The 22,500-nt window shown below is 36.2% G+C and overlaps 1 protein-coding gene across 2 annotated transcripts in view; it reads right to left on the reverse strand.

Annotated features, from left to right (window-relative positions):
• LOC135221949 (uncharacterized) overlaps positions 1-22,500 on the reverse strand; it is a 677,814-nt gene that overhangs the window by 590,884 nt on the left and 64,430 nt on the right. The window contains exon 2 of one of the 2 annotated variants that reach the window (XM_064259992.1): positions 19,303-19,320. The exons of the other annotated variant lie outside the window; for it this stretch is intronic. The gene's annotated coding sequence lies outside the window, so the exon portion shown is untranslated. The remainder of the gene's footprint in view (positions 1-19,302; positions 19,321-22,500) is intronic. 2 annotated transcript variants of the gene reach the window in all.

Consider the following 22,500-nt stretch of genomic DNA (forward strand, 5'->3'; position numbering starts at 1 on the left):
ATATGTATATTATATATATATTATTATATATCTATAAATCCTATATATTATTATATATAATATACATTACCATATATATGAATAACTTGATCACGAAGTATATAAAACGTTATGCTATGTATAAATAAAGGTGATGCTACGAAGGAAAATGGAAAGGCGAGAAGGCCAAGAACTTTCGGTCTAACACGACCCTTTACTTAGGCACAACTGATCATAACAAAGCAAAAACATAGTATAAGTAGGCTTAGTATCCAAACTGACATTACAAGATTAGCATAAGGTCAAATTCACTCTACAGAAACGAAGAAACGCCCGTGGGCAGAATAGAGATTTAAGGCAGCCACACCTTGGAGGAACACATACGTGGTCAACAGATGATTCAGTTAGAAAACAATACATTTTTGAAAAAACAAGGAGGCATATACGACTTAGTAACATCCCTAAAAAATAGATTAATGATTTAGGCACTATGCCTTGTTAATGCAAATTTTTAATCGAAAAACAATACGTTTTGCATTAGTTAACATGAAATTTGCAAAAAATGAGTGAAAAGACAAAATAGGATGTAAATATAGCGAGCATGAGAGAGAGAGAGAGAGAGAGAGAGAGAGAGAGAGAGAGAGAGAGAGAGAGAGAGAGATAATAACTATATACATGTGGACTAATGAATTAGTAGTTCATTTATTTGAAGGTCCTTCATAAACGGAGGGTTCCAAGTTTCTGCAAGAAATTCAATATTAATGTTGTTTTTAGATTTTCAAATACGTTGAAGAACATATAATAAGGAAGTCTCCCAGAGTTTCTCAGGACTGCATTTACGGGGTTCCTTGCATGCATTGCAAATGTTTTGATATAAGACAATCTGGGAAAGGGCTGGAGACAAGTATTGCAACACAGGTGTAATGTGAGAGTGGGACAAATGTCGAATGATTTATTTTTACTTATTAATCATTTTAACCATAATCATTAGTAGGGGCAAAAGTTGTTTGATATTATTTTACACATTAATAATTTTAATCATAATCATTAGGATGGACAAAAGTTGTTTTATATTGTCACAATATAACTAGTAGAAATGTTATTGAATCTGCTTGGATTAAATTTTACGGTGACATTGAATGGAAGCCAGGGTATGTACAAAACAGACGCATTTGTTGTTAAAGAGATCTGTAAGATTGTTTCTTTTTAATTACCTGTTGAAGAACTGCTCTCTACCTGTTGTACTGGTTATAGCCGGACTGTGAATACTTGTGTTTCCATTTTTTCAGCTTTTATGTGTTTACTTTGTTAGATGTTTTCCATGTGTTTAGCATTGTACCTACCTCGGAAAATGTGTTGAAATAACACGAAAGCGCTTGGTGCTCCTTTTATTTTTCCTGTGGCCTTGGCTATATGTATATATATCATATATATATATATTATATATATATATATAATGATATATATATATATGTGTGTGTGTGTGTGTGTATATATATATATATATATTATATAATATATATATATATATATATATATATGTATGTATGTATTTATATAAATTTCTGACTTACATCGGGATCGAACCCCAGTCACTTAAATAAAAGGCCTGGGCGCTGAAGGGGGTAATTCGAAGAAAATGCCATCAATTGGCTCACTGGTGGGTCGGGAAATTGGGCAAAATTCGCTGGTGTGTTTGGTATAGGGGTAATTAGGTTCCAACTTCTTTTATGACCTGTGTGGACCAATTGAGATACTTGGGTTAGATCCCGATGTGCGTCAGAAATTTATTTCTTTGAAACACATGCTTATCTGTTGATTAGTTCCACTCTATACATATAAATTTACGTATACGGCCAACAGCCATGAAACACTAAATTACATTTTACCAACAGGACGTCTTCTGAGGATGGAATAACAGACGAATTACCTGACTGTTTATTATAACTGTTTGCCTACTCTTATTGTCCAGTGTTTTATTCCGTTGCAGATAATTTTAAGCCTACTATTGTGCCTGTCTATGCACTGAATTATTGAAAGCAGAAGAAAAACTTAATTAAGGTCGAAAGCTCCTTTGATATTTGTTTTTCAGACATACATTGTACTTCTATACACGCAATTACTTTTTTCCAATCAGAAGCCATATTACTATTTAGTTACAAAAACGAAGGTCAATAAAAACTTCACATGATAAATGAAAATGGATATGATTTGACACAATAAATATGAGCTGCAGAAAAATTAGCTCGGACGAACGAAACCAAACCTGTAGAATTAGTAGACAAACCAGACACGATGACAAGGAAAACTGAATATGGCCAAATATGTGAAATAGCGTAATTTAAAAAAAAAATATTATGTATATACTCATGATAGATGTGCATTTCTTTTAAAGAGCAATCCCTGGTATGAAAATATTACAGCTGGACTTTAGCCTTGTCTCTGTAGAGAATATCATAGAAAATTGCAGAATGAGAACTCAATTTTTGATCTTTTGGTGTATACTAAGAGCCAGACATAATTACCAAGCACTATGGTGAACTTAATTCCTGGCAAGATGTTATTAAAGCAAAACTATTGGAAAACAACTCGAAACACGTTTCAATTTCAATCCAATTGCTGTTGTGGTGTAGCTCTCTTTGTATGCAAGGAAATTATCAAGCTCTCTGAGCAAATTTACATTACCAGTCGTGTTGCAGTGACCATTTAGATACAGATCACACCTCTCTCCCAATATGAATTCCGCTGCAGATAGTGCATGTTACACTGTAAATGCCTCAGTCACCAATATTGTGTTAATACTCTCATGAACGGATTTCTGTATCATCAGGTTCTCAATTAAAACAGGACCGGAACTGGAAGGACCCGGGAGCCCAAAGACAAAACAATAAAAAAGTATAAACAGACAAATTCCGAAGAATGATCGAGGCAGTTCTGACTGCCAACCAGGATAAAGAGAAACAGACGAAATCAGTCGAACAATCGAGAAAGCAATTAGTAGCTGTCAAACAGGAGCACAGCCTCAATAAAGATAAATTCGGCCGAATCGTCAAGACAGTCGTTCTCTGTCGAAATATCCTCTTGCTGCTATCAATGAAGAAGCCAAAACATACGGAGAGGTCCTCATCCTCCCGCCTAGGTCACATCAAGAAACAAACTCACAGTGGATAATGGGCTTTTGTAAAGGCTTAGATTTAAGAATTTGATTAAAAAGTTACTTGGTAAATAGATTGTTAACTGCACTCTTCAAGCATTTTTATCATGGGGAGTCGAAATGCTCATTTACCGGATACTGGCAGCCAATATACATTCCTTACCGCAATTATCAATGTCTCGTTAAAGATCATTGTTGCGTGTAATTTCTTTTTCGTGGTTTGTGGGAGAGGTGTTAGGGGAGGGGAGGCGGTTATTTCTAAACGGATATTTCAACACGGAAATTGACATATTTCATCTCTTGGGCCATTTTCTAAAAAATCCCGGAGAAACTCAAATCACTCATTCGATCCATAGGAAAGGTCTCTTTTATTTATCAGTTACAGCTTCAATTCTTCTTGAATAACAATTTCTGAGTCATGAAATTTTTTCAATATGTATGTATTTAGATTTTATTAGGTTTTCACTTCTTACATCTTGAATCTACACCTGCTCTATTTGCATAAGATATAGAAGCATCCATAAATAAGAATATGGATTTATCAGAGGTTTCACGAACAACTAATAAATCTCAACTCTTATAAAATGTTAATTTGCCACTATGAAAAGACCATCTAGACTGTGCTTGACAATTCATTTTTCTACAAGGAATGTCCGAATAGAAACAACTAGTGTCACACACAAAATTTTTCCGTTAATTATTGTCAGAGAAACTGGGTACTGTATCCCATGAAGACTATCTGAGCACGAGATAAGACTCAGATATCTTGCCGATTATCGTTCATAGTTTTGAAAGATTCGGAGCATAACATTAAATGTAGCAAGGCCTTTTTATGGACCAATTGTAGAAAGGATGATAGAGGGGAGCAAGCAGATTTGGAAAAGAAAGGGTGTGCCTTCAGAGACCAGTCATAGGAGTGAATTTTTTATGCTAAATATGAATGGAAAAAGGAGAAAGATTTAACCTTTTGCGGTAAACTGTCTGAATGGTAAAAAGCAACGAAAAACATTATGATAAGTAGGAGTTGTAAAAAGGTTAACCAGAATGAATGGCGGGTCATTGCGTTTTCGGAAGGTTCAGACGAACAAAGAAGAAGAAAGACATTAGGTTAATGGAAGCGATGCATATTTTGGAAATTCTGTGCAGGATAGATGGCGCGGAAGAGGGACCGGAGCAGAAGGAACACAATATACTCGAAGCAATAGTGTTTGCAAGATGAGGGTGAATGACGCTATTTATAAAGGAGGTTCAACTGTGTCTGATGTTGGATGGGACAATGTCATGAAAGCAATCTGCACTTGGTGATCGTTCTCCATTCAGTTGTTTTGATATAAATGCCTCGGTGACCTTTCTGGCTTTTTTCTGATGTCATCCCCACCATGTGGAATCAGCTTAATTCATATAAGTACATACACACACACATATATGTATATATATATATATATATATATATAATATATATATGTGTGTGTGTGTGTGTGTGTGTGTGTGTGTGTGTGTCTGTGTCTGTGTCTGTGTTTTGTTCGAGTCACTTAAGCGCCAAATAATTTTTCACTCATAATTCCCCTTCGGTGGTATTTCCGAAATACTTGCCTTGCAATAACTTCCACTTGAGCATCAGCTCTCTTTCGTATTATTTTCACTGGTCCTATAATGATACAAGAATAAACGCAATTGATCTATACTAGCATATACGACTTCTTGTATTTTATTGACAACTTTCTTGTTCGTAAGTTTTAGAAATTAGTAGTTTGCATGTAAGGAAAGTTAGTTAGGAAATTAATTATTGCAAAAGCTAACTTTCACATATACGCAAAATAATATAAATTATGATAATAAGTATAGAATAATAACTTCAAATAATATGATTATATAATAGGACAAGTTGAACACAATCATATGTTGTTCTTGTAAAATTAATTTAACTGATGGCTGATAAAACTGAGGCCTATGGCGTTACGTGCCCTTGTTTGATTTGGTTTTACTTTCTCGCATAAAATCAAAGATTTCAATATAAGGTACAATGAAATTAATGTTCTCCGTAAACTTATGGAGTTTCAAGTTAGCCGCCAAAGTTAATCGTTAAACGTTAATATAGCACGATCCGATGAATGAAGTTGTTTATTGATTTTTTTGTTAAGGTAGGCTATATAAACCAATGTTCATCGTCAATGGAAGATGAAGGACCACGGTCTTATGACGCGTGAGCAAATTGAGAAACCAGTCGTTTTCCAAAGGCTACGTTGTTTTATTTCTCAGCATTCCTGTTTAAGCATTAAGCATATAAAAATGATTTAGATGATGATTTAAAAGACGGAAAAGGATGGAGGCCACTCCAAACAAAGTTCTTGACCGCTGCGAATTCCTTGCCTGGAAAACATACAGAAGTGGTTCTCGGACTCAGGCAAACCAAATTAATTTATTCGCGTGCATGCTCCCCCAGCCCCTGAGGACACGCGGTTGCACATTTCATTTCCAATTCCCTTTTTACTTCCATTCGTACCTCTTGGAAGTCACACAAACCCTTGCGGGTAGTAAGGTCGATAGAGTTAGGCTTTATGGGAAATATTTAGCGAATTCTCAAAAATAATCTCAACACACTTTAGTGATTACAGAAGGCTCGTTTTCTGATTACTTTTTCATCTGTTTTCGCGCGTTTCTTGATACTTCGCTATGAAAGGTTGTCAGATCCACACTGCAAGAGCCGAAGTCTGTAAAATCTGACTGAATTCGCACTGACCTTTATGATGAAAAATCTGGGAACTCTGATTACGGAACGCTCTTGCAATTAAAGGTTTCTGTCTTTTCGTTGTGCAGGTAGGAGTAAACCGATAACAGAAATAAGGAAATGAATTAACGGAGCATCTTTGCAGCTATGAATACAAATATAGATCATGGGAAAAGACCTGGAGCAAACAGACCAACAAACATTTGGAATGTCCTCGGTTTTGTATAACTTTCTCGGTGTCTGATTCAAGATCCTTAGTTGACGAACAGAAAACGAAACTCCCATTAGTTTTTTCATCATAGAAAAAACTCGTTTTTCTATGCACCCTCATTTCAAACATTTCGGTTTAACCGACCTGTGGTATTAATTTTTTCCAGATCCATATCAGTAAAAAACACACGAAAATGTACATCTCATAAGGCACGACGTAACCTATCGCAGTTGATTTTGGGAAATTTAAGACAATTTAGTTCCCGTAGGGGAATAGTGCCGTCAATGCACCTCATGCGGTGTAATGTAGGCATAACTTAAGGTTCTTTGCAGCGTCCCTTCGGCCCCTAACTGTAACTACTTCTATTCCTTGTACTCTACCTCCTATCATATTCTCTTTCTTCCATCTTACTTTCCACCCTCTCCTAACAATTGATTCATAGTGCAACTGAGAGGCATTCCTCCTGTTACACCTTTCAAACCTTTTCACTGTAAATTTCCGTTCCAGCGCTGGATGGCCTTAGTTGCCCCAGCGCTTGGCATTATGCATAAAGCCCCGTAAATCAATCAAGACAAATTTGTGTAGCACTTACTTCCAGGTAAAGGGATTATCCCCAGGAAAGAAGCGTAAACATTTTTGGAATGGCCTGGATATTTTTTCTATTCCGGATACTGCAAGAAGAATTACATATAATCCCTTTTAGAAACATCTTACTAGCATTGGCACTATTTTACGAGAGTCCGCCTTTATCGTAAGGGGAGTCTTCGAGATCCAAAGAGGCCTCTGTGGCAAATCAGTGTATAACAAAACTGTTTCAGTAGCTGTGGTGTTACATTCTCTGGTAGACGCCCTTATTTACAAGTTCCATCTTCTATGTGTCACGTCAAATTGTAAAAAATTCCATTTCCTCCAAAAAAAGAAGTAACCGGAGTTTCTTGGTTAGGCCGCTTCTGCACATGACGTCACCCACGCCATCCCCTCAAAGGCACCCTTGTGTATTTACCTTTTTTCTTCACTCACTATCCTTTTCTAATCAAATATTTTTTTTGTCGATGATTCTCTCTCTCTCTCTCTCTCATGGAAATGGTAGATATCGTTTTCATGAAATCACTCTTCAGTAATGTAACATTATTAGAGGAAACATGAAACAAAATCATTTTTCAACTATATAACCTCTTATATACCTCGAAGATTCTTCCTCGATTACAGAACTGAACGTATATGCAATTATTTCATTCGATGTGTCTGATTCTTAATTAAATTCAATCTCTCTTGAAAGGAGACTAGTGAGACAAATTTCTAAAGCAGTTTCTCGTTCTTTGTCTGCAGTTTTCCCCTGTGTAGACGAACTCTTAGACACTAATGTATTAGACAGGCAGTCTTAATTTGCATTGCATTAGCATTTAGTACTGTTACATTTTTCACTGATCAGGGCTACTTCTTTCCCTAAACTTTTTTTTTTTTTCAGTCGGTACTTGAAATTCATTGCATTGGGATCATCATGTGGCCTCATCTACCTCATACAAGCAAATAAATGCGCCAGACTTACTGATTAAGCTTCCTTGTTTGGATATAATCGACTTCATTATACGCCTTAAGGATTTTAAACAGGCTTGTAAGAGAGTAGCGAGACAATTATCCCTTTTTGAAAATGATAGACATGTTTCTTTTCTGGCAGTTCACTGACGCGACATCAAAAACCTTTAATCACTGTCATTGTTGAGATGATGTCAATCATTTTGTTCACAACACTTGCCTGATGCTCCAAATTCACACCAAAACACATGAAGAATTCCTAATATCAAATTAGGAGCATTACTGCAACGTCTTGACAGCAACTGTGCATCATATTTTACATGCTGCCGTTCTGACCCCTGAACGTTTAATTGAATCTGTCTTATTTTGTAAGCCAGTCCTTACTGTGTTTTACTTTTCATCACCATTTCTGTTAACGGATGACCTGAAATTCCATCCCGGTTTGACAGCATGAACCCAGAATCTAGAAGGTTATTCCTGACTAATTTGAGCAAATGTGGAGCATCTCCAAAAATAAATGTTTGTCTGTCTACACATAGGTTATGGATAGAAGTTTTTTTACATAAAGGGTCATTCCCAAATTTTTTTAACCACTAGATAACCTGCATACTCAACTTTTATCAAATCAATTCTTTTTTTTCATGCACATTTGATTCCATTTATATACCTATTACCCCCCTTAACATTACCACTTACTCTCATGTGTGGTTTATATACTGTCAGTGCTCTTATTAAAACAGAACAAATCAGTATTTTCAAGATTCATTTTATCAGCTCTACGACATACTTGTTTCCAGTGTTCTCGTCTTATTGCCTTTTTAAAACTGAAATACTTGATGTTTGAACCTTTCGTTGTCATTGTTGTATTAGAGCATCCGAAAACTGGAAAGTTGTTGGGCAATTTCGTAGGAGGAGCGACTGAATAATGAAACGAAAACAGTATCCCTGGACAAAAATAGTAGGTGGATCTTGGACACGTGGATGCAGTTAGTGAGTATTGTTTACTGAATTAGTGACGTGGTTTGGCTGACGTCGCTGACCGCGACCTTAAAATTACAATCTGCGCGCCAGCCGACTTCTCTCTTAGACTTTGAGTCTATTCCCATTTTTCTACGCTGGCCATCGAGTTGAAGTCAGCTGCCAGTTGTCACTGATTGGTAGCTTACTGAAATACTGGACACTTAAAGTAACCGTTGCAGCTTATAAAAGTTTCATTCAAAACCACCGTTCGTTCGAAAACTTGGTGATTTACGAGTAAAGTACGAATTTCACCGATACATTTTTAAATATTACTAGTTACTACTGTTGTGAATGGAATTTTAATGTAGCTATCGACCATTCTTGCTCTGGAACGAAAAAGGGAGTAAAACTGTAAGAAAACAGATGGAGACTTACAATAAATTTATATAAGTAAATAGTCAATTCGTGAGATAGACAATCATTAATTAACCATGCAAAAACATTAGCATGGAATACGTTATGGAAGCAATTGAAGCGCTTTATTTCTTCAAACGTAGATTAGGATATTCAAGGAAAAATTGTTTCTTTATAATATACATTATTATTATTATTATTATTATTATTATTATTATTATTATTATTATTATTATTATTATTATTATTATTATTATTATTATTGGAAGGAATGAATCCTTAAAAATGTTCAAACTGATTGACACAATTCATTAGCCTCTAAATTAAAATTCTTCTTTTGGCAGTAAAAATGAGGTGCTCATAAACTTTTTCGTGAAGCATGCAAATAGACATTTCATTTACTAAGGGTGGCGAAAATGCAGAGACACATATTCACACATACAGGAAACGACAAGAAAATTATCAGGTTGAATATTGTGCAAGCAATATGAATGTTTGATCTAGTTGTGGCTGTGATTGTCGTCTCATTATCATTAATGTTAATGTGATTCTGTCGTGTCCCTGGCATTCACTGTCATTCATTTTTTATTTTTATGCGTCTCCTAATAACATTGCAATGGATTGGCGGATTCCCGTGTTAGGCTTCGACTTTCCAGTTGCATTTGTCGTACTCAATAAATTGCAAAATGAGGGTATCGGAATTTAATACATAATGTTCATTTGCACTTACAAAGTAAACAGGATTTCTTTTTATGGCGAATAGATTTTCGTAGACAAGTCTTACAAACAACGTATAGCAAAACAGCAAACCTTTTATTATATACGCTTATAACAGGGTATAGGAACAGATCGATCATAGCGAGTCCCGAGAAATTTCCTTGTTATTTAAGACGTCTAAAAGGAACTATGGATCGGGACAGAAAGAATGCAATTGTTTTTCCTCCATATTTGTTCTTCCATATTTACCTTCGCTAATGACGCTGGGAGGTTTGTTTTAAGACGCGTCTTCGTTACTTGTGTGCTCGACACGAACACGAATGAATGGATCTGGGTGAATTTGGGAGAACACATTCACAGGCTGCTAGCTCCCCCCCCCCCCCCCCCCCCCCCCCCCCCCCCACCCCCCCCCCCCCCCCCCCCCCCCCCCCCCCCCCCCCCCCCCCCCCCCACCCCCCAATCTGGCGATTAATCTTTGTGAGTATCGATGAAGATTTGATGAATTGTCGCCACTGAATTGACCTCGACCATTGAATGAACTGCGACATTTCCCAACCTTACAAATGAAAGCAAGAAGCGTAGCTTTTGTTAGCATATCTTGTAAAAATTATGATGACGATGTTTATAATCAGTACAGTGCATTTATTGGGATGGGACAATTTATTTTGCGGGAACTCTGCCGGAAATATATATTTCTCCTGAGTGCTCTCGACGAACAATTGCGAAAGGTGGCAGTGGTGTCGACATTCACTGAGGCGCTTTTCAACAGGCTCTTTATTTCCTGCCTCCTACCATCCTTCTGAAACCCCCGCCGAAAATCGCCGAAAAATTCCCGACCTCTTGAATTCCCCAGAAGGTTCTGTTGACTCGTGGTATTTCTTGCCTTCCTCAAAGTAGATGATGTCGCTGTAGGGCCCCACATGGACCTACACGATCGATCATCCTACTTGGCCGGCCGAAATCATACTCTGCGGTTATCCTCTCCTCACAGCGAATATCTCTAGACATGCACGTCGGACACGCGTGTAAAAGAAACACAACCGACAGCATTCACTCTTTTAATGTCTATACTATCGGCCATGATCACGTACGTCAACTGTATCATTCCTACTGGAGCCAATACAATGTCCGCTTTCTAGCTATATTTATCAGTACTGAGTCCATAACTTGTATAACTTGAAAAATGTACCTTTTTCCATTCTTAAACAAATACGCCTGAATGTATGTTCATCTTTATTTTGTTCACCTTGTGTCAGGCGTTACGTTTCCGCTCGCAAGAGCTCTTGAGCTGTGTAGTCTGTTGTTAAATAAATCAGTAAGTTTATAAACGCAGCCTCTTCGCTACAACACTGCATGCGTCGCTCAACTAATTCATGTCAAAGGTTCTGATGCAGTCCTTTCCCGTTCAGCATTCTTCTCTCTCGTCACCTCTAACATTTGCTACAATTCTCCTTCGTTTTGCTTATTTTAAAGATTTTCCAATTCTACATGCATTCAAAGCAGGTGGTTCTATCGTCGTCGGTTATATTTAGATTCACGTTTCCTTCGGAGTCTTCACCGCATAATATCTCTGGCGTCTCCTTTCGGGGTTGTTTTGCAAATTCAATATAACGGACTCCCGGCGCCTTTCAGAACCTGCCTCCAGACTCAGAGAAACTAAATCCCGGATTTTTTTCGCACCATTGGCTTCCGAGGAGGCATTCAGCGGCTTAGATCCACATTTTCTTTTGATATTAAACATAAAAGGATACGAGAGATTTATCTGGAAGCCCATTATGAAGCCAGTTCTGTCAGGAAGTCACGAATGGAAGTATCCCAATACATGTATTGTTGAATATTTCTTTTCTCCTTCCTTCTCTGTCTTTCTATTGCTATCTTGTTCTTCTTATTCTTCGTACCTGAAATCTTCATGGTAAACACACCCACAGGATGTTTGTGAAAACAGAATTTCATCATTATTATTGTTATTTTCTTTATTATTTTCTTTTTTGATTATTGTTATTTTCTTTATTATTTTCTTTTTTGATAAGTGGTATCTCCTCTTCCTGTATTTCCCTTTACCTATTCTCACTTCTAATGAACACCATATCCTTTGGACGGTTGCGTTTCAAGTCAAGGGCCTCTGTGGCTTTGCCCGACTGAAGATGAACCTAGTACAAGGTTTGAAAGCTTTAAATTATCCATTAAAGACTTTATACTCTATGACATTTTCTTGTTTTATCAAAAGCAACACCCAAAATGAGATGATGATTTTGGGAATAGTTTGTTTTCGAACGCTACTCATTTTTTAACATAATTGACCAAACAAGAAAACAGGATACTTTCCATTTAACACTTCTTATGGCTTGTAATCCTCTAATTTACTTACTCTAGTCCTAACCGTCTGCAAGATTATGCCCAAATAAAGCCCTTAGGTTGTCCTTTTAAAGATAAAAATCTGGTTTATATTTTATTCTGTATATATCTTCATTTGGCATAATTATTAAATCACGAACGTATTCTTCTTTTACGACCATGCACTTGATTACATGCTAAAGACAGGTAACTGCACTAATTATAACCAAAAGCTCTACCCTTGCTCAGGTGTCTTAAAATTTGTGTCAAATCTTATTGCTTTAAAAACTTTGACCGAAACTCACCTATTGAATTCTGAAGACGGCTTGTTTCAAGTGTTTGATAAGTCGTCTTCTCTGCAGGACCTTAGGTAAGGCTGCAGCATCATCATTCTTGGTATCCTGAGAGCTGTATATAATGGCTATAGAATTTCCCTCCTTTCTAATCTGTACCTGTGCTCAAGTTTTTCTCTCACTTTGTTACTGTCGGTTTATTGTTAATTAGCCTTTCAATTCTACCCGTCCTTCTAATTGTAATTTTGCAAATTATTAAGTCCCTCATATTCCTCCATTCACTACCACATACGTACGTACAACATGCAATGTCGAATTTCTCTACTTTCATTCGAATTGTGGCCTTGTGAGCAAGTCTAAAATGGGATTCCTTGATCTGGTGAGGTTCAAAGTCTGCATGATTTAGTTATTACCAACTTTTGCTTTCTCATATCATTCCGGTCACTTTAAAGTTTTCTTGGGAGTAACAAACATCAAACATTGCTAATTGTTTGTCTCGAAAGAAATACTGCGATTTGCCAAGGCACTATAAATTCTTGACACCTCTACTGTGATTAAAGTTTCACGTTTCCCTTCACTGTAACTTTACAGAATATTCCTTAGATATACTGGACGATCCATCTTTATTCTCCATCCTCGATAAAACTGAATCAAAGGCTATGAACATGATCGACGACCTCGTACTTTTCCCTTCTTCCGTCTCCTTTACTCTTTTTATTTTTTCATCCCTTTCTTCGTCACGGTATTGTGGCTTCTCTGTCTCTGCAGTGGCTGCTATTTTGAACATTACTGGGTTCCAGGAAGGAAATCCCCACTTTGTTGGGTTGCTTCTTTAATACTGCCTTTCCCAAGCTGATGTTGTAGACCTTGATAGGTTGTGTTGTCTTTTCATAAACAGTTATTCACACACAGTACATACATACATACATACATATATATACACATAAACATTCCTCATATATATAAATCTCGAAGGCAAAGGGAAAGGGCACGACAGTTGCATTCGTCGCATTTTCAAGGGTGCAATGATTAAAAACCTTTCTTATAAAAAGCCGCATTCAAACGTCCTGGGCACACATATTTGTAAACGATGTTCGAAGACAAAAGATGGATAAGACGATCATGGGTTCTGAATAGCGTTCCGATAGATCGCGGATTCTTTGGTATAAGTTTTAGATCTACAACAGAGAACGTTCTTTGGAATATGGCAAGACATTTCTTCCTAAAGGTGTTGTCCTTTAGGTAGGGAAAATTAGCATACATTTTTATTTTCGGTACAGTTGAGATGGAAGGAGTTGGATTCATTCTGGCATTCAACATTTTATAGAGCCTTCTGGAATCTAGCTTCGTAGAAAAACAGTTATTCCTGAAATAAGTTCTTAAGAATGTAACTTCAACATAAAACATGGCCCAGTTTGAAGAATGAGTAAAGCTCTTTGCAATAAAGTTGAAATAGCATTCACTTTGAAGTTAAAAAAAAAACAGGAACCTTAGGAATTCATACCTAACCCTGTAAAGGTACTTTTTCGGAACACACCTGTAAAGAAACCATTGTTGTCTCTGGAGACAAAAGGATCGAGGAAAGGGAGCTTATTATTCGTCTCCCTCTCCAGCGTAAACTTAATATTAGGATACTGACTGTTAACAAAAGCTAAAAACATTTCTGCGTCGAACTCGTATCGAAACCAACCAAACGTGTCGTCTACATACTTCCGGTAAAATAAAGAAAGGCAGCTCACAGGATGGTTATCCATGATGCCCTTGTCCAGGGAAGCCATAAATATATTCGCCATAGTGGGCATCAGAGGCGACCCCATTATAATTACCCGTCCCCCCTTCCCCCCTCCACCTGCTTATACAGGGTACTATTGTAAATAAAGATTACGTCAAGCCTGACCAGTTCTGATAATTGTTTAAATAACGTTCGGTTAAAATTATTAAAACTGGAGTCATGGTCAAGGAACAAGTGATATAAGATAATTTCAGTGGTTTCTGTAACTGAGAACATTAGTAAACTGAGATTCAGTGTCAAGTCTAGTCATAAATATATCAGAATCCTGAATGATGATCTCTTCTTTGAACTGAGCAGAGTTCAGTAATGAAAGCTTACTTTTTTGTTAGAGCTTCTAGAAGTGGCACCAAATATTTAGCTAAATTATAGTTAACATTTTGTGATGACAAAATGTTTCTTAAATGGACTCCATTTATGTGTATTGTGGGGAGACCATATAAAATGCCATAGGAAATATATTTTAGTTTAACCGGACCACTGAGCTGATTGAGCTGATTAACAGCTCTCCTAGGGCTGGCACGTATGATAAGATATTTTTACGTGGCTAGGTACCAATAGGTCACCTAGCAAGAGGGCCTACAGCTTATTGTGAGATTCGAATCAGATTTTATCGAGAAATTAATTTCTAATCACCATAAATAAATTCCTCTGATTCCATGTTGGCAGAGCTGAGAATCGAACTTGCAACTACCATAGGAAGAGCCTTTTGAGAAAAGTTCTTGTTGCACATCCTCAGTAATAATTTTATTTTGTTTTAGAGTTCTTAAAAACATGTTGATTTTGTCTTCAACTTTTATTATATTCTGGAGATTTGGTAAGCCAATTTTTTTTTGTTTCAAATTTTGTGTGATCATTAAGGATAGTTTCCTTTTTATTGATATAGTCCCTTTCTAGGGTGACTGAGCCCTTACCTTTACCTGGCCTAATTATGACGATACCTTCTTCCGCAGCCATCTTCTTGAACAGGTCGTAATCTTCTTTCCTGGAGAATGGCGTCCGTCGAGTTCTAAGTCATTTATAAGCGTCGTGTTCGAGAGAGGACAATTGAGAGATAAGGGAGACCAGGTCGCTGTTGAACGGGAGAACTCTGATGGGATGGAGGAGGGATTCGGCAGACAGAAGGAATTGTTGGTAATTGGGTTTAAAGTTTGGTAAACAGAAGTCGAGCTCAAGAGAGAGAAGGAATTCTTCCTTTTTAGGTAAAATAAAATACGTTTAGACAAATTGAAGACGGTCCTTGAATCATTGCAAAAAGAAGGAATAAAATTATTTAAATCATTAAGTTTCCTGTGGTGTCTATCGTTTATTACCTTATTAGAATTAGAGATGGCGTGTTAAAAAGACGGAAGAGAGAATTTCATCTTTTAAGTGTTCTAACCAGTTACTCAGGCGTTCTACACTTTCATGTTTACAATAAATTTCCATCACTAAAAGCCTTTTACTTGTTTCACTCAACGATTCAGAATTATACAATGATGGTTTGTACAAATTAAACCTCACATAATTAGGAGCTATGTTATTAATTTGACAATATTGCAAAAATATCAGATCAAGTTTGGCTTTTTCCTGAGGAACGCAGTATTGTCAACTAAATATTATAGCTCCTAATTTTGTGATGTTTAAATATTGTAAGCATAAAAATGAAGAACGCCTGAGTAACGTAGTTGGAACACTTAAAGATGAAGTTCTCTCTTCCTTGATAGTATTAGGTACTAACAGTTTTACCCGGCTTTTTAACTATATCTGATTATGATAAGGTAATAGACGATAGACACAACAGGAAATGTAATAATTTAGGTATTTTCAGTCGTTAATGATTCAAGAACCGCCTTCAAATTGTCTAAACGTATTTTATCTAAAATGGAAGCATTCTTTCTCTCTCTTGGGCTTAATTTCTGTCTACTAAACTTTAAACCCAATGACCAACAATTCCTTCTTTCTGCTGAATCCCTCCTCCATCGCATCAGAGTTCTCCCGTTCAACACCGGCCTGGTCTCCCGTATCTCTCAATTGTCCTCTCTCGAACACGACACTTATAAATGACTTAGAACTCCACGGACGTCATTCTTCAGGAAAGAAGATTACGACCTGTTCAAGATGGCTGCGGAATAAGATATCGTTATAATTAGGCCAGGTAAAGGTAAGGGCTCAGTCAGCCTAGATAAAAGGGACTCTATTAATAAAATGAAAACTATCATTAATGGTCGGACAACATTTGAAAAAAATTGGCTTACCAGATCTCCAGAAAATAATCAAAGTTGAAGACCAAATCAACCTATTTTAATGATCTCTACAACAAAATATAATTAATACAGAGGATGTGTATCAAGAACTTTTCCCAACAGGGTCTTTCTATGGAATTTCATATGGTTTCCCCAAAATACACAAAAATGGAGTCCATTTAAGACCGATTGTGCCATCACAAAATGTTTATTATCCATAAATTAGCCAAATTTTTGGTGCCACTTGTAGAACCTCCAAAAAAATAAGTTTTCATTAATTTGCTCTACTCAGTTCAAAGAAGAGAACATTATTCAGGATTCAGATTTATTTATGGCTAGCCTTGATACTGAATTTCTCTTTTACTAATGTTTCAGTTACAGAAACCACTGAAATGATCTTAAATCACTTGTTCCTTGATCCTGACTCCAATTTTAATCATTTTAACGGAATGTTATTTAAATATCAGAACTGGCCATGCTGGGCACAACCTTTATTTACAATGGTTCTCTGTACAAGCAGGGGGGGGGAGGGTGGCGGTGTCGGGGGTGCGGGTGATTATAATGGGGGGGCCTGTGAAACCCACTATGGCGAATATATTCATGGCTTCCCTGGATGAGGGCATTATGGATAACCATCCTCTTAGCTGCCTTTCTTTATTTTACCGGAAGTATGTAGACGACACGTTTGGTTGGTTTCGATACGAGTTCGACGCAGAAATGTTTTTAGCTTTTGTTAACAGTCAGTATCCTAATATTAAGTTTACGCTGGAGAGGGAGACGAATAATAAGCTCCCTTTCCTCGATCCTTTTGTCTCCAGAGACAACAATGGTTTCTATACAGGTGTGTTCCGAAAAAGTACCTTTACAGGGTTAGGTATGAATTCCTAAGGTTCCTGTTTTTTTTTTAACTTCAAAGTGAATGCTATTTCAACTTTATTACATAGAGCTTTACTCATTCTTCAAACTGGGCCATGTTTCATGTTTAAGTTACATTCTTACGAACTCATTTCAGGAATAACTGTTTTTCTACCCGGCTAGACTCCAGAAGACTAAAATGTTGAATGCCAGAATGAATCCAACCCCTACCATCACAACTCTACCCAAACTAAAAAGGTATGCTGATTTTTCTTACATAAATAACACCTTTAGGAAGAAATGTCTTGCCTTATTCCAAAGAATGTTGTCAGTTGTAGACCTAAAACTTATACCAAAGAATCCAAGCAATATCGGATCGCCATTTATAAACCATGATCGTCTTAGCCATCTCCTGTCTTCGAACATCGTTTACAAATATGTGTCCCCAGGATGTGATCGTGGGATTTACTTCTTATACACGAGGAGATTACTACGAATTCGCACAGATTCCCATAAAGGTTTAATTACAGCACTGGATAAAAACTGACTAATCCAGAACACTCAAATATAAAAGAACATTTAAAAATATATTAATTATGAAGATTTTTCAATAATGGGACAGCCCAAAACGAAACTGACCTCAATATACTTGAATCTGTTATTATAAAGAAGACGGTCCCAACGCTAAATACTCAAACAACCCTTGTTCAACTGTTTATTGCTTAAAAGATTGTTTATGTTTCCTCCCTTGTCCTTTCTTGCTCTTGCTGGATTCTTGAGAAAAGTTGTTTTTAGTCTTATTACTTCTGTTGTTTAGATGTGTCATGTTCCTATTCCCCTGTGTTTATTTGTCTTATAATTTATGTGTATTTACAGATGTTTGACTGCGGCTTTTTGTAAGAAGGGTTTTTAATCATTGCAGCCTTGAAAATGAGACGAAAGCAATTGTCGTGAAACGTTGGCATAATAAACTGGTAGTAGCAATGGTGGCTTTAACCTTCGCCTTCGCGACTGTATCCTGCGTCGAGAGTCGCTACTCAATTTGGCTATATATATATATATATATATATATATATATATATATATAATATATATATATATATATATATATATATATATATATATATATATATATATATAATATATATATATATATAGATATACCTATATATATATATATATATATATATATATATATATATCATATTATATATATATATATATATATATATATATATATATATATATATATATATATATATATATATATATATTATATATATATATATATATATTATATATATAAAATGATAGAGAGGCATAAGGCTTCAGATTATCACATGACGCGAGAAAGACACTCATCTTAAAGCACTGTCCAATTCCTGAACATCGTCGTGAAAATCGTTATGAAACTTGATTTATTCTTATTTCCCTTCTAGTGACCTTGAATTCTGCTATGATGATTTTTTTATGGTACATTATGAAACACGTTTCTGAATCACTTTTGTTTTTGGAATGTTGTTGATAGTTATGGCTTGTCTCTAGCATATGAATTTGCATGCATTCAGATTCAACTTGCCCTCATTATAATTCGTCTTATGTAGATTAGGCTCTGTGCAGTTACTGTTTTCGTAGCCAAAATCACCTTAGATTACGTTCATATTATATTGCAAATTAATGTTACTTCTGAATTGTATATGACAATGGTGGGAACTAATAAGAGCTTCTTTAGGTATAGAATTTTTTTTTCATTGTATTGTACTGCAAAGGCCTTGGTGCATTATTAGATCTTTTGTGGAATAGTAATATTCTAATTCGTATGAAGCTAGTGACGGTCTTTTATTTTATATTAATACCGAATTCACATTTCAAAACTAATTACTTTTCCTAGTTTCTGCCAACATGTGAGTAAATGCATTGTGAGTCTGATTCTCATCGCGAGCAAGTCAAGCAATATGATAGTGAAGGATGCTTCACTTCACTTTCCGGTTGTTTTATATCTAGTTTTGAGCATCCCCTCAGGTTTACTCATTACTTAGTGCTCTGCAGCCACTTAAAGAGAAATGGGAATCCCTCGACTTGTGACAAGGGGTGTTTTGCATCTTACCTCTACTTGAAGTGGTCTCTGGAAAGGAAGAACAGAGGGCTGTTTATTATTTATGACAATGTTAGTAAAAATAACTAAAAGATACACATTTCGGCAATGCTTCAGCATACTTGCCTCTTTTCATGCATGAAGTATTCTTAATACTCAGATTATCCGACTTGAAGACGTCTCATGAATCTGAGCGGTAGAAATAAACATGGGGAATGCAGAGGACAAAAATGTTAAATTGTATTATTTGTTTTGTTTTGGGGGCGGCATTGGGGACCGTTGGGTGACGGGGGAGTTCGGGGTGGGGGGGAGGGCATCAGTTCGAAGACTTGTCACTGAATTGATGTCAGTTATTCATGGTCAAATAATAATGATAATGTTGATAGTTTCCCGTTGATTATTGATTTTTATATTATTCAAGTAGCTATGGCGTTTCTCATGTTCATGTATTCAATACAATATCGATAAGTAAAAGATATGGAATTTTATCAGCCTTCTAAACACTGCATTTGATAGAGGAAGCTAGTCGTATTTCTGACACTGTGTGCTGGATCTAGCTATAACATATGGATCATTTCTTTAGAAATGCTGATGCCTATGAGTTTCTGTGTATTTCTATCCATAGGCCTTGAAAATCAGCACCTCAGGGTTAACTAAAGGATTCTTCCATAAAGTATCGACAACGCTAATTAATTTATAATTATTTAACCAGAAGCCTATTTTGTTGTGTTCTCAGCTGCGCAGTGCTCTGGGATCTATTTTATTGTTGTTTTTACTTACTGATAAGACTACTCACCCATTTTAATGCAGATGCAAAATTCATTTACTGATATTCTTGACAGATATCTGCAATAAATTTGGAAGTGATGCTATCAACAATGTTACACTGAAATCCAGCATATTTGAATTTTATCAGCTAAGAAGTCTCGTACAGATCTTTTATTTCTTTCTCCATCTTGCAAAGCAAGCATATGAAATTGATAATTACAAATATTTGTTACTTGTTTGTTTGATGTTTTGACGTTGCATGGAACCAGTGGTTATTCAGCAACGGGACCAACGGCTTTACGTGACTTCCGAACCACGTCGAGAGTGAAGCTCTATCACCAGAAATACACATCTCTGACCCCTCAATGGAATGCCCGGGAATCGAAATCGCAGTCACCGAGGTGGCAGGCAAAGACCATACCAACCACGCCACTGAGGCGCTATATTTTATCCAGAAATAATAAGATTTATTTTGCAAGGGTTCCTATGCCTACAGAGACGTGGAAGGAATAACCAATGCTACAGGTCTTTAGTTCAACCCTTAATATAACATTATTCTACCGTCAGGAGTCAGCATCCTCCACGAGTCTTCATCTACAACATTAAATCACTTAAAAAAACTATGATAGCTGTAATTATGATCATCAATGAATGTCTTGTTTGGCCACCTTCGATACCTGGTCCTCACCTCTAAAAGCATTATATCGTATGCTGAAATATATCTAACCGTCTGAACGAAAGATTTCGGATTCTTTTCACTGTAACATTGTGATGCATTCGTCCTTTCAGTCTTACTGATCCTCATACCCATGGGGGGAAACAGGCCGTTAGATTGCTTGCAAAAATCATGCAGTATTATGGAAGTTTTGCTGCCGGCATTGTTGTTGTTGTTGTTTATATATATTCATTGGTCTCTTTCTAGTTTTGTTGCGGCTTGGTTAAAGCATTTTCGTAATGACCGTAGTTTACAAGATGAAGGTATCTAAGAATTACACCGCATTGATATTTTTTTATATGTATCATAATCATAATAGTATTAAAGCACACGTATGCCCTCTCTCTCTCTCTCTCTCTCTCTCTCTCTCTCTCTCTCTCTCTCTCTCTTCTCTCTATATATATATATATATATTATATATATATGTAATATACACGTACGTACATACATACATACATACACACACACACGTATATAGAGATGTATAGATACGTGTGTGCTTCTAGAAGGCTTGATTCTGTTGGCGTCTTCCCCACGACAGGAGAAAATAGCATGTGATTGAAAAGATTTACAAATGCTTATATAACTTTATTTTTATTATCCTTATAAGTTGTTTCTGAGGTAAAAACATAACTAATGCAACAAACAACATTCATATTGTTTTCATTCTGATTTATAAACAGCACAATTGAGGTCAAAGTTATAAAAAAACTAATGTTTCATTAAGTTGTCAGTGAAATAGCTTTAAATTTGAATACTGAGAAACTCTAACTCACCAGTGAAATGACCAATATATTTACATGTATCTCAGTTTAGTTGTCCGTTACACGACTCTCTTCTCTTAATGGAATTGCTAATCGCGTGGATATTGCCAGAGTTTCTGCCTCAGATTCTATGTCTGAGAGTTTGTTAGGCAACTTATGCTGCTTTGAGTAATTAATGGCCCGCTGCCGGGAGAAACCATGCATAACAAATATCCAGTCGCTTCTTTGTTTCTTTTTTTATTCATCACACGACTGCACTTTGCTGAAGGAGCAGTAAAGAAAGAGAGCTTTCATAATGTTTGTATTCGTCTAATTGAAAGTACCCAGATCGTCGTGCTAATCTAGGGTTTTGTTCTCACTCTCTGATTGGCGTTGTTGTGATTAGATCTCAGGGACTGTTCTGTAATGAAGAAAGCCACGTTACAATTGGAGTTATCTATATATGCGTCACGTTTATAAGCATATACGATAATGTTCTTTAATGAAGAAAAGCAAGCTACAATTGTAGTATCTATATAAATTATACGTTTATAAGCATACTGTACTGTGATATGCTCTCCTGTACGTAGAAACGTAATGTTAAATTTTTTTTTTAGTATTTATTTGATTAGTAGATATATTACGAAGCAAAGTTATCCTTCATTAAAAATATACGTTAAGAACAACGTTTGCTGTTTTTGATAATATGACAGGTGACATGTATACGAGAAACTCTGACAGACCGTTGTTAAGCCCATTTGATTATAAATTCTGTTAGTGTAATCAAACAATGAATTAGAGGTTTTTGAAACCAATGAGGTCCAGTTCATTAGCTTCGACAGAAAAAAAAAACTTTTTTTCCACGAATAAACACATTTTGCAAAACATAGTAAGTAAAATAATAAAGTCGGACATGTTACACACACACACACACACACACACACACACACACACACACACACATATATATATATATATATATAT

This window comes from Macrobrachium nipponense, chromosome 3, assembly GCF_015104395.2.
Source record: "Macrobrachium nipponense isolate FS-2020 chromosome 3, ASM1510439v2, whole genome shotgun sequence".
NCBI lineage: Eukaryota > Metazoa > Arthropoda > Malacostraca > Decapoda > Palaemonidae > Macrobrachium > Macrobrachium nipponense.